Source organism: Pyrus communis, chromosome 3 (assembly GCF_963583255.1).
Source record: "Pyrus communis chromosome 3, drPyrComm1.1, whole genome shotgun sequence".
Lineage (NCBI taxonomy): Eukaryota > Viridiplantae > Streptophyta > Magnoliopsida > Rosales > Rosaceae > Pyrus > Pyrus communis.
Window position 1 is genome coordinate 13,800,134 of NC_084805.1, and position 14,759 is coordinate 13,814,892.

General features: G+C 36.6%; 1 pseudogene; it reads right to left on the bottom strand.

Annotated features, from left to right (window-relative positions):
* Positions 1 to 2,198: 2,198 nt before the first annotated feature.
* LOC137728225 (squalene monooxygenase SE1-like) lies at positions 2,199 to 8,736 on the bottom strand (annotated as a pseudogene).
* Between the last annotated feature and the right edge of the window lie 6,023 nt (positions 8,737 to 14,759).

The following is a 14,759-nucleotide window of genomic DNA, read 5'->3' on the forward strand; positions in this document are numbered from 1 at the left end:
CTCGAGCCTCAGAATCCTTGGAACCTGTTGCATCTTGTGCTCCAGATTTTGTTGCTTCTCCTGATCATGCCACACCTGCATTACACATACCCTGTGCATCATCCTTACAACACTCACCTCCACCTAGCTCCAGTCCACAGCACCCTATCCCTATGGATCCTGATTTCCACCCTGAGAGACTAAATGTGGTTCTGCCTATCCCCATGAATGTGCATCCCATGCAAACACGGTCTAAGAATGGGGTGTTCAAAAAGAAGGCTTTGTTAGCTAACATTGCTTCTGAACCAAAGACTTTCAAAACAGCTTCCCAAGTGTCTAAATGGCAGATTGCCATGAAAGAGGAAATCGAGGCCCTTCATTCTCAACAGACTTGGTCTTTAGTTCCATTACCACCCAATAAGAACCTAGTTGGATGCAAATGGATATACAAAATCAAAACACATGCAGATGGGTCTGTGGCTAGGTATAAAGCCCGACTTGTCGTACAAGGGTTTAGTCAAGAGGAGGGGGTTGATTATTTGGAGACTTTCAGCCCTGTGGTCAAACCTACAACTATAAGGTTGATTTTTGCCTTAGCTGCTCAATTCCAGTGGTCTCTTAGGCAGCTTGATGTCAAGAATGCCTTCTTACATGGTCTCCTTCAAGAGGAAGTGTATATGGCCCAGCCACCAGGGTTTGAGAGTGTCACACATCCTTCACACTATGTTTGCAAGCTTCACAAATCATTATATGGTCTCAAACAGGCTCCTCGAGCCTGGAATGACAGGTTCACTAGCTTCTTACCAAGCTTGGGTTTTCAAGTCTCACAGGCTGATCCCTCACTGTTTATACAACAGTCTTCCAAGGGCACGGTGTTGTTGCTGTTGTATATGGATGATGTCATTCTCACAGGTAGCAGCTCTACATTGATCAACCAAGTGATCACTGCTCTCACTGCAGAATTCGAAATGAAGGACTTGGGTCTTCTGCACTACTTTCTGGGTTTGCAGATCAGTTACATCTCAGAGGGTTTGTTTGTGTCTCAAACAAAGTACATTAATGAGTTAGTTGATAAAGTTGACCTCCAGGACTCTAAACCGTGTGCTACACCATGTCTCCCATATCACAAACTTCTCAAGGATGATGGGAAGCCATATCACAGTCTAGCTCAATATCGAAGTATTGTTGGCGCTCTGCAGTATCTTACTTTCACCAGACCTGACATTGCATTCTCTGTCAATCAAGCTTGTCAGTTTATGCACAATCCTATGATTTCTCATGTTATTGCCGTTAAGAGAATCCTCCGTTATCTCAAAGGGACATCAACTTATGGCATTCATTTTAAACCTAGACCATTGCATCTGCAATCTTATAGTGATGCAGATTGGGCAGGTGATCCAAATGATCGAAGATCTACTTCAGGTTTTGTTGTCTTTCTTGGTTCTAACCCCATCTCATGGGCATCAAAGAAGCAACACACGGTATCTCGATTATCCATAGAAGCTGAGTATCGAGCTTTGGCAATCACAGCTGCAGAACTTGCCTGGATTCGCCAATTACTCTGTGATATGCTCATACCTTTACATTCATCTCCGATGATCTATTGTGACAATATCTCAGCTATTGCCCTCTCTACTAATCCTGTGTTTCATGCCAAGTCCAAACACATTGAGATCGACTACCATTTTGCCCGTGAGAGAGTCACTCGGGGTGATCTTCAAGTTCATCATGTGTCTTCGACAGATCAATCAGCTGATATTCTAACCAAGGGACTGTCTGCCCCATTATTTCAACATCATTGCAACAATCTGATGCTTAGTGTTCTCGAGCATCAGCTTGAGGGGGGATGTAAGAAGAATAAAAGTGATCCATGTGAGGAAGTTATCCATGGTCAAGACAAAGCCACTTGTCACAAGATTAAATAGGTGGTTATACATATAGTTGGTTAGTTCGAATATTGCTAGAGTGAGTTAGTTGGTATAAGGAGGTAGTTAAAGAAGAGTACTTGGGCTGCAAGTTTGTAAAACTTCTATATAAGTGAACTATGTAAATCATATGTTCTCTAATGAAGAAAACGTTCTCTCAATCAATACAATTCTATCTCATCTCTTCTATCTCTTCTATCTCTTTTCTTAAAACCAGATTTCAGCTATCTCAATAAGACTCTTGTCAGTTTACTCCTGTAGTTCTTTTTTTGTTGAAAACTTTACTCCGGTAGTTCAGAAAGAGTATGATTGGAATTTGTCTGCCTGTTCCCGATTCTTCATTTGAAGAGGAGGAGCTTTCTAATATCCCGGGATTGTTGCAGGAAAGAACATTTGTCTAACTCCTTCGTCCTTAATAATGGGGAATATAATTCCTGATGCACCCTGAAAATAAAAGGAAAAACCAAATTTTAGTTCAAGTGAAAACTTACGTATGTATTAATTGGTAATTGACAAGCATGTTGATAAAGAGGAACTATTGGGAATTTTAGTGAACATACCAAGATCAATCTAGTCCCAAGCCATATACCTTTAGGCGTTGGGAATGGAATCATTAAGCGGCCAACTCCATAGACAGCCACAGCAAAGAAATGGAGAAACAGATAGACAGAGGGGGTGTTGAGGGGGGTGCGGAAGGTGCAGTCGCACAGGGCCCCAAATTTGAAGAGGCACCCAAAATTTTTGTCACCTAATATTTATATATAATAATATTCTATATTTAAAAATGCTTTTGTTATGAAATAATGTTCGATATTCAAAAATTGATTTTGTTAACACTTTGAAATCTCATCTTACACTCTTTATAAGCGTAATTTTTTTTTTCTAAATATAAAAATTTAGAGTACAATAAGATATTTTAAGTGTCAATAATACACCATAAAAGACGGTATTTTTCGATATTATGATATTATAATGTTACATATTCAAGTGAAACTTTAAAGTTATAGCTTTTGATGTTTGTTTTTTGTTTGGTTATTTAAGATTGAACTGCTTCTGATTATTTAGTGAATGTTATATTTGTAGCTCTTTTTACTTATTATTAATGACATTTTTAAACTTGCAATCAGTGAGTGCTAAACTTTGTTTTGAATTGTTTTCCAGCATTAATACATTGTTCTACATTTTTTAAGACTATCTTAAGGAGGGGCACCTTTATAAATTTCATACAGGGTCCCCAAAATCTCAGAGACGGCCCTACAGATGGACCGGACTAGGGTAAAGACCCGAGAGAAGAGATATAGGTCTGTATGAACATATGCCTCCAAGGCTCAAATAGTCGAAACACGCTTCTCGCATTTCCTGTCTTGCCGGGTCAGGTGATGCACAAATTAAAATACCTTGTACAAGGCTCCGGCCAGTGTGTTTATGGTAGATGAAACAGGCTGCAAAAAGAAAACCAAGTACAATAATTATAGCAAAGCGGAAATCACAAACAGCACCATCAAACAAATTATACATTTCACATATGAGATAATGTTTGTTCATCAAGATATCTAATATATTATGTTGTAAAACTCTAAAAGTATTCATTAACATATCATATTGTCTAAACATGGAATTTTTTTTATTCCATATCTGATGATTCATACCTTGCGCAATGTGTAGAACGATTCGAGATATTCACACAAAGCTGGTGCGTCATTGAGATCAGATAGGGGTCTAAGAAGATCCCTAAGAAGAACAATGTCTGAAAGAACCACGGTCATTCCTCCTCCGGTTAAAGGGTGTCGCATGTTGAATGCATCACCCAATAAAATTGCACCAGGAGTGGGAGCAGGAGTAGCAAACATGCTTTTGTTTTGCATTGTTCTGATGTTTCCTTTCTCGACCGCCACTAGAAAAGACTTCAAGAGCTGAGGGGGAACCTTAAATACCAAAGTCCTTCAATTAGTACTTTTTAATTGATAAATATTTGTCACATTTGAATCAAAACTTAACAAGTCAAGCAAATAATAGATACCTGAGGAGCCACTACAGTTTTCAAGTTATTTCACCATTAGCTACTGAGGGTACTTTTGTGCCGGGAACATCTACCAAACAACGAACCTCGGTACTACTGATAGGGTAAAATAAAATGGGTGAAGGTTCTCCCAAGATCACATGTCCGTGGTTTGCATGAGGAAAGTTCTCCAAGATCAAACCGACCAAGCAAGAAGGATTGTCAACCTTTGGAGAACAGAGATTGCGGCGGAGATTTGAAAGCACCCATCGCAAACTATTGTTAGCGGAGCGTATGATCTCATCTCCTCTCCAGCCTTGTTCTTGTACGTAACACCCTTGATGGTGCCCTTTTCTTCAATTAGGGTTGTAACAGTTCCTTGTTCCAGTGTCACGCTGTTAAGAAAATTCGAGGGACATGAGTAAGGGCTGGTTCGGTATTGCTGTGCTTTGAAAAAAAAACTGCTTCTGCTGTGCTGTGAGAATAATTAGCTGTGAAATAAAGCAGCAGAGTGTTTGGTAAATTTTTTTGTAAAAGTGCTTTTGGAAAAAATAAAAATAAAAAAAACAGTATGATAGTGCTTGGTAAATTTTTATATAAAACAGCTGTGACTATATGAAATGACCTTTTATAATACTAGATGTGCTATGATAAGCCACGATGTCATTCGTTTTTTCATCACACCACCGTGAAACCCTCACAACCTCCACCATGAATCTGCAGAAACCGAAGAACCAAACACCTGCATAGTCACTACCATGATCCACCATACACTAATGCCACTCAAACAATGAGATGATGAGCGAGTCGACTCGGCCAGAGAGTTCATTGTCCTCTGCGGAAAGGTCCCCACTGAGAGGTTGTGTGTGAAGGAGCCGCCGAAGTACCCTCGCTGGGACGACCCTGACCTACTGCAAGTGGAAAGATAAGGAACGGGAGATTTTAAACGACATTGAGCTCGTCATTTTGCTAGCCAATGAGATTCTGCACTCTGATAAGTATATGGATGGTGAGCAGCTGATGAAGGAAAATGAAAAGATTGTGGCGGAAAGGCTTCTTGCTCATCATCCACACTCTAAGGATAAAATTGGCTGCGGAATTGATTCTATCATGCTCAATGATAGCGCTCGTGGACCACTAGTCTTTCCTTCAGTAGGCTGCTCTCGATAGCTCCACTAGCAATGGAATCGGGGGACTCAGACTGTTATCACCACTCAACTCGAGCGACGTTGGCGATGCAGGCTCGCCGGAGGCAGCTCCTCTGAAATTTCTGGCCACGCCGTACATGTCGTCTGGCCACGACGTTGTTCTTCCTCCTGAGAGGAATCAGGAGAAATGAGAAAGGAGAAAAGAGGGCAGTATTGGCAGCTTCCACAATAAGCCATTTTTTGAAGCTGCTTTTTGCAGCTTCCACTTTTTAGCTTTTTTTCATCTGAAACTTTGAAAGAAAAAAAAAAAACTGATTTTGGGTGTTTACCAAACACCAAAAACTCTCCCAGCTTTTTTTAAAATCACCTCAACCCCAAACCATACCTAACAAGTTGAAATAGATTACTCAAAACAATGAAAAGACCAGGGCCAGCCCAGGCCCAATGCAGGCAAGGCGACCGTCCAAGGTCCAAAATAATTGGGGGCATCAAAATAATTAGGGTGGTATATTTGTGTATGTTTTCATAAGAGTATAAATTTATAAAATTTGGTTCAATGACAAAGAAGTTTAACTAGAAATGGTAGTTTTGTTGTTTGAAATTAATGAGGAGGTCTTGGGTTCAAAACACCATGTGTGCTTATTTACTTTTCAATTTTTACAAATTTCTTTTCATAAGAGTATAAATATAATCAATGGGTTTTGTTGTTTAAAATTAATGAGAGGTCCTAAGTTCGAAATGCTAAGTGCATGTTTATTCTTTTCAATTTTTACAAATTTTGTTTAGGGTTGTTAATTTATTTTTAATTAATAGCTAGTAGCTATGTGGGTTGTTATTTTTAAACATTTGTTCCAATTCAAGTCTAATTTTCAACAAAGAGTAATGCGTTGACCAAATTTTTAGACCAAATTTGCAAATCATATAACGTGTCACCAAAAAATTTAATTTAGTACCAGTTTATTACTTATACATATCAATTAAAGACTCAAAAATATCATTATTTTTTTAGTCCCATATTGACAAGGTTAGTCAATAAGAAAAAATACCTCACGATTTATACAAAAACACTTTAAAAGTTCAGATGGAAAACAAAACTCATATCTATCTATTTGTAAACCCAGAGTTTTTTTGTTTCCTTCTCACGATACAAAATAAATTAGTTCCTTGTTTCTAAATTATTAAGTTTAAAGTACTTTTCTAAGTATAATTTTATCGATGTCTTACGTATGAAAACAAATAATTTTCTTATATAAAGTGAGGGCACATTTGTTGACATCGCCCAGAGCCTAAAAAATCTCTAGACTAGTCCTGCAAAAGACCAAGAAAACAATAGATTTGTCTGTATGCCTAGAATGCAACATACCAAATATAATAACGCAATTGAATGGAAATTTGGGAAAAAAAAAAAATTCAACCAATTATATTATGACACTGATGTACCGGGCCGTGTTTCAGACACATTGAACAATTTCTCCAAGAAAACATGGAAAATGAGAATTAAATTTTATGAGTTGCAGCCCTTTCACGCATTCTTTGGATGAAACGTCCGTTGTGAAAACTTCTCCCGGCGATATCTGAAGTATAGTTTTTCAAGGGATAAGACACTTTTGTGTCATTCCCATTTTTATAAAGAGCATAACCAAACACTTTCTGTGCATCAATGGACTCATTTGCACTGTCTGCATGTCACAAATATGAATTGTTGATCAAAATCGATGCACGCAAATTTGGTATGAAATAATCAATTAGTACAGAAACTATGGCAATGTGTATAGCAAATTAAACAATTTTAAGCAATTGCTTACCTTCAAGGCCCAACTCAATCAATTTGAGATAGCCTCCAGGCTACAACAGCTCACCAACAATTCTGTCTGGTTCACTCAAGTCTCTTTCGATCACGTGTACACTGCTACGCCCTTCCTGAGCAAAACATATGTTTGTACTCAAAAGCTCACATGATCAAAGATTGTTAGCCAAGAAATTAAAGAAGATCTGAATGCTTAATTAGCTAGCCTTCTCAGAAATCTTTATTAAGCTTTGACTACTTTATCTGGGTTGATTGAGGAAAACAGATTATAAAAAGTAATAACAATTTAATTAATAAAACAAATAATGAATTCTCCCCTCCAAGTATTATTGTTGATCTACTTGTTGAGGAATCTCATTCAGATATCTAGGAAATGGATGGAAATCAATGTACTGTGACTATGTTTTGATGAAATCTATTATTTTATTTTTTCAAAAATAAAAATAAAAATAAAATAATAATAATAATAATAATGATTTCGGTTCAAACTGCAATGAAATGCAATTCTTTATTTTTCTTTAATTTAATCTGTCACCAATCAAGAATCACAATAATAGTCACTTCTTCTAATCTATAACTAGCATTTGCCTACACACTTTATGTGTATGAACACATTTTTTAGAAAATGAGAAGGAGAGAGGGGGAGAGAGAGAGAGTGAGAAAGAGAGAGAGAGAGAGAGAACATGGGGAAAGTAAGAGGTTTTTGTTTTTTGTTTTTTATTTTTATTTTTATTTTTTATTTTAAATATTAGAGATTTTTTTAGGGAGTTTAAACAAAACACTCCCTGTACTGTTTACTTTTAACGAAAAACCACATTTATACATTTCTCTAGTACTATTCATTATACCTTTAAAAGGGCTTTTCATTAAAAATGAAGTGTTTTTGGACTTTTCGTTAGTTTTCCTATTTTTTTAACGTCACCGATAGATGATGTCATATACTGACCCGGGCGGGACCACTTACCAGGCCCGACTCCACCGTAGCACGATATTGTCCGTTTTGGGCACCGACCATGCCCTTACAGTTTTGTTTCTGAGAACTCACACAAGAACTTCTCAATGGGTCACCCATCATGGGAATGCTCTCGCACGCTACTCGTTTAACTTCCGAGTTCCGATGGAACTCGAAGCCAGTGAGCTCCCAAAAGGTCTCGTGCTAGGTGGGGATGGGAATATATATATATATATATATATAAGGATCACTCCCCTGGGCGATGTGAGATGTCACAATCCACCCCCGACGTCTTCGTCGGCACACACGCGACCAGGGTTAGGCTTTGATACCAAATTGTCATATCTCGACCCGGGCGAGACCACTTCCCGGGCCCGACTCCACCGTAGCACGATATTGTCTGCTTTAGGCCCCGACCATGCTTTCACGGTTTTGTTTCTGGGAACTCATACGAGAACTTCCCAGTGGGTCGCCCATCATGGGAATGCTCTCGCGCGCTATTCGCTTAACTTCCGAGTTCCGATGGAATTCGAAGCCAGTGAGCTCCTAAAAAGCCTCATGCTAGGTGGGGCTGGGAATATACATATAAAGATCACTCCCCTGGGCGATGTGGGATGTCACAGGTGAGGCTTCAATAAAAAATAGTGAAACTTTTAGTTGACAAAAAGAGTTTTATTAATTAATAGATATATGCATTTTATAGTAGAGAGAATTATTTTGTCACCTTCCCAAGAGTCTAAGCAAGGGCAGCACCGGCAACTCCGGCACCAACAATGACAACGTCCGTACCCATTTCCTTTAACGCCGTCGGAAACTTTCTCGACCACCTTCTTCTTCTCACCGCTGAGAGTGGTGTTGATGATCATGAAGAAAACAGAGCCCAGAAGAGAAACCAACACCCCACCAAGAACATACTGGTAATCCATCTCCAATGTCAAAAAAAAAAAAAAAAAAAAAAAAAAAAAAAAAAAGTTATCGACCAAAATTAAAAATTTGGAAGAATGGGGATTTGGGTTGTGGCTGTTTTCACAATCTATAAGCTGTTTTTAGCGGTTTTTTATTTATTTATTTTTTTAACGTGTGGTATTTGGTTGTGAATTTGAAGAGAAGAGAAAGTGCTTATATAGAGTTGGGCATAAGCTATAAGCTTTGAGGGTTGGAGCCTGCCAATGAAGTTATGGGACCATTTTTGAAAAATTCATGTGGGGTTGTGGTAGGGTGTGGCTTATCGTAGGGTAGAATTGTGTTGGATGGAGAGGACAAATATAGTCACTTTTGGACAATTTAATGGTGTCAATTACAACATAATGCTAATCAACGGTCAGTTTTTGTTGGACTCTAACTCTACTATATTGGACTGATCCTCATCGTAAGGATCTTGTGAATAGTACATCATGTGATCAGAAATCATTGTAATTTTTTTATTTAAAATTGAATATAAACAATATCTAACAAAAACTGACCGCACGATATACAATAAACGAATATGATTGGAGGATCCCTGAGATCCTCACAAAAAGGATACAGCAAGGATCCTCTCTCATATAAAATACACACATTCATCACCATCATCGTCTTCGTCATCATCATTATATTATTAGATTCAGATTGATTTTCTTTGTAAGAAATGGCATGTAGATGGGAGATTAAATGCGAGCAATCTTTCCAAGAGAAATACTAAGAAAACTATCTTAAAAGTGAAATTTTTCTTGGACTCTTTGTCGCTTTATGTTATTTGCACAATATTTTATAATGTTGACACGCGAATTGATGTCAAATTATGAGATGGCACATAGTCCATAAGAGTCCTATTTTGACATTCTTCTTAGCATTTATCATCTTTCTAATTAATTGATTGAGTAAAGATCGGAGGTCATGTTTTTAATGTACTTACATATCATAATTGTTAGAAAATTTTTATTTAAACCTAACTTTCTTATCTCTATACCCAACTAAAAATTTTATCTTTCAAATTTTCAAATTCATCCTTAAATAAACAAAAAAGAATAATTTTATAAACCCATTCATAAACAGCAACGATAATCTCTTTACATCCTTTTTATTTAATCCGGTGACCCAACCCTAACGCGGCAACCTTTTCCGAAGTCGTCGACACCGACCATCCCCTTACTCTCTTTTTTTTTCTAATGTTTATATTATATGATGAAGAAAGTATACCTTCTTTTTCTTAATTTTATTAGGTTATTTCACAAGCACATGTTTTTCTTTTTTGTCAATTTCACAAGCACATGTTGACTGGCGTTGTTTTATTGTGTTTTAAATAGAAACTGAACAATTACAATTCCTCTTCTTTTTCTTGTTAAATCTCTGTTTTTTCTCAAACGGTATATTTTTTTTTTTTTTCTTTTTCAATTTGGTTTAATGTTCAGATAGAAAGGTGTTGGAGTGAAAATGCACATAAACCTTGCCGCTATGGAGTTTGGTTGCTTTTTATATTCACTAAAACCCAATGTGTATATTTGTTAAAAAAAATTAAAAAAAAAAAAAAACCAATGTGTATAATTTACCAAAATTAAGAGAAAGCAAAGATACGTATATGCGAGGAATTCAAGAAAGAAGAGGAGACCTACGAAAAATAGTAGAGAAGGATCGTTGTTGCCAACAACATCGGAGAGGGTTCACCGGATTAAATAAAAAAGGTGTACAGAGATTATTGTTGTTGTTCGTGTTTTGGGTTATTTGGACTTTTGGTAGATAAATATTTTTAGTTGGGTCTAGAGACAAGAAAGTTGGGTTGAAACAAAATATCCTTAGTTGTTATTGTGTTAATCATGCTTTCATGGGTGTCAAATTTTTTGAGGAAAACTAATAGTAATACAACTTAAAACAAACTCTTCAAAAGTACGATGATTCAGACACAAGTGAATGTACAATCATATAAAGACCTTGCAATAACAAACGACAAGAATATGACAATGAATCCTTCAAACCACCGAAACGACAGTATATAAATACCATAAAAAAGTATAAGTAGACATTTAACTATAAGTTATATAATAAATTTGATAAAAAAATAAATAAATAGATAAACTGCCTAGGTTTTTACTACCGCCTAGTGACTTTTAGAGCACTACTTATTTTATAGGATTTTTAAAATTCACAGCAGTTTTAACGAAGAGATTACTCATGCTACTAAACCAGCTATGTATAAGTTGTAACTATAATTGAATAGATGTATGAACACGTGAGATATTGAAATCTATGTACTTGTTTCTAATATTTTAGTAACAGTGAATTTATGGGTGGTTAATTAAAGATCACTAACCGAGATAATAGAGAGTGAAACACATGAGAATTTATTTTAAAAAACTTATTCAAAGATTTGCACTGCCATTGAGAGCTTCCTAGCTAGCTCCCCAATTTTTTCCAAATTAAGTTTGGTCAAACAGTACTGTTTTGCTGCATGATACTTACGTGGGCATTAGATGTGCACATAATAATTTATAAATCCGAATAATGTTAAGGAGACTAAATTTAAATATTAAATTTTCTAAACTAAATGACATGAAAGTTGATGATTTGATTATTATTTAAGCATTAATAAACGTGTTCATTCTTATTGGTGACACATCATTTAGTCTGCCGAGCGTTGTATTTTAAAAGGTTTTCTGAAAATCATGGGAAGCGAAACAAATGAACTCTGGTGCTTAAATAAGTAGTCTTTCATATACATACATACATACATACATACATACATACATACATACATATATATATATATATATATATAATCTTTCTCGTTAGAAGTTAACAAACAAATGATCAATTAAACATTTAAGTCTACGTGAGTTTTATATTCGTATGGAGATGGAGACTTTAGGGCAGCGGGGAAGTTGGGTCTAGTCAACATCAAAGTGGAGCAATACATTGTCTGGTTAATCACGATGACCATTTCTTTTGTTTTTGGTTAAAAATTAATTTTACCAAGTTTAATAAAATTATTGAAATATTTATCATTCTTTATTTAGAAATTACATTTTTTTTTCTTAATCAAAATCAATAATAAAATTCAACCCGTCAAGACGTATACAAAACACAAATCTCGGGGAAATAAAAAAAAAAAAAAAAAAAAAAAAGACTACAAAAAAAGACACAAGTCTTCAATGTTTTACACGAATCTCATGCATTTCTTGATTGTTAGCATATGGATGGTTCACATTTTTGCATTTAAATGAAATAAAAAGATTGTAAGTGGTTAATTGCTCAAGTCCACAGGAGCTTCTTCTTTGACTCAATGGGCCCTGAATTTAAACATTTCCCTTTCCTTGGTGTAGTATTTAGAATTAGTATTGCTTGTGAAAAAAATAAAGGAAAGATGGCAGTGAAACTTTTTGAAAATCCAGTGTATATGAAATTCATTATGATTACTCTGGAATCTGGATGTTAATTAGTATAAACTTATCAAGATCATGAATTTATGAGTCATTTATATGCGATAAATATTTGATTAATCAACAATAGTTGGTTTAACCTTCACAAATCTTCAGTAATATTGTCGTATGCCTGGACTGTACTTAGCTTGCCTCCACAAAAGTCATACGAAATGGAACAACACAAATAACAGAAATTAACAACACCTTCACCGCATTTATCAATATGAAAGGTAAACATAAAATATCTAAATCATAGAAGAATATTTATCTTTTTCATTAAAAGGTTTATCATATTACATATATATGAGAGTAATGTTAAAAAAAATAAAATAAAAATACTTTTGGACCGCATTAGCACATACAACACGATATGGTAAATGATGCATATGGTCAACATCTAATGAGATAAACTCGATCATCAATTGACATGATACGCATCAATTAACACATCAGATGATATACCAAAGTCATGCAAAAATATGAACTCCCTAACATTTCCTAACATTTTCTTATCTATATATAATGGATGTTTAACATTTCCTAACATTCTCTTATCTATATATAATGGATGTATCTTTTAGATGATGTGGATGTATAAGTTAAGTTCTGGTGTTAATTTCTATATTGTCCTGCCACACAGAGGTGGGAGATGGACTAGGTCATAAGGAAGGAACCGGCAAGGTCCTTGATGAAACTATAATTATTTTGCTTCCTTGAAGTTGCCATCTAGCCACCAAGAAAATGGCAATATATATAGACGACTAAGCATAGTTGCGAAGTCCAAGCAACCACAGTTTTTTAATACCTTTGTTGCTTATATATGTGTTTGGGCCCAAAATAATATTTTGGGCTGAGTTTGAATTTGTCTCGGCCCAATAATCTTCTAGAAGTGTTGTGGGCCTTCCAGCCACAGTAGGCTGTCCAATCAGATTGGCCGAGTCCTATCAAAAGGAGGATTAATTTGGATAAAGGCGAAATGGTCAAATCCGAGTACAACAAGGGGTCTCGAGGCTGAAGGCGATGAGAATTAGGAAATGAATCTGGTTCATTATAGAGCTTGGTTCATAAACTTATTGTAACCAGGATTGGCCGAATCCTACTCAAATTGGATTTAGGAGTTCTAGTCCGAGTACATCTCTGGTTTGGCCAGGAGTAGGTTCGCTGCTATATATAAAGAAGGGAGTGCATCATTCAAGGCCCCTTCCAATTCAACACACAAAATTGCCCTGCGTAAACTCTCGCTTTACGCAAAACCTCTTAACAACCTCGAGATCTTTATTTTCTTTTTCTCTCGCCAACACATCTTCAGTTTAGATAAACAGCACTGTGAAGGCAATCGGCGATATCTTTAGTTTGGATAAACAACACTGGAGCCATAGAATCAGCCGATCAAGGAGCACCTTCAGTTTGGATAAATAACACTACTTCCCAGCCGACTAATTACCTATCTAAGTCTCGGTCGACAAGGATTTTCAAATCCTTGTTGGTAGAGGTCATCTCATTAACCTTCTCGACGAAGTGAGGTGTTACTAGGTTACAACATTCGGCATATAGAAAGCCGAATTTGATATTGAACTTCGTAGAACTAGCAGTCTTGTCTTCAGGCTCTAGAACCCAAAGGTCGAGACGTGTTCCTACCTCAGCCGCAATCGTAAAATTAAGAAGTCAGCAGCGTGCCCAACGCTACATTAACATATTTTACTCCCCGGTCGAGCTCGGCTGACGAGTTGGCACGCCTCGCACAAAACCGAATGACATAGTTTGCTTATTAATTACTCGGCCTACGCGCCACATAGGCTTGGTAGGTGGCTCGAACTACTGGTTAATAAAGCCTATGAAGGTGGAACGGACAATTGTTCTCGCTAACTCCCACTTAAGAATAATCTGTTACTAACACTACAGATCGAGATAGGATCTGCTCAGCTCAAAACGATCGAATTGGAAAAAAAAAAAAAAAAGATCAAGCAGTAAATCAGACAGATCCAACCAGAAAGAAGAAACGTCATCGGTTGACATCGTTGTGGTCCAAAGAATGATCGATTCGGCCCTAAAGAAGGGGTCAAAATTTCCAAAGTTTATTTACCCATATCCAGCTTTCGTGGAAAAATTCGAGTATCCCAAGGGCTTCAAAATTCCAGACTTTAGCCTTTTCGTTAAAAAATCATCCCTATCATCATTAGAACACATAGCTCGATTCATTGCTCAATGTGGGGACATTAACAGCGATTTCCATAAGCTACGATTGTTCAACTTCTCATTAGTTGGTTCGGCCTTCGCGTGGTATATCAATCTCTTGCCCAACTCCATCCAGAGTTGGGAGGAATTAGTCGAGAAGTTTCACGAGCAATTATATCGACCAGGGATGGACGTATCAGTGTCGTCCTTGGCTAGGATGGCTCAAGCCTTTGACGAATCACCAATGGAATACCTTACGAGGTTTAAATCGACTAGAAATTGGTGACGAGTACCTTTCCTTGAAGTCAAGTTCTTTAGGATCGCTCTAAACGGCCTACATGTGGAATACAAAAAAAAAATTCCTAGGGCAAACTTCCGTG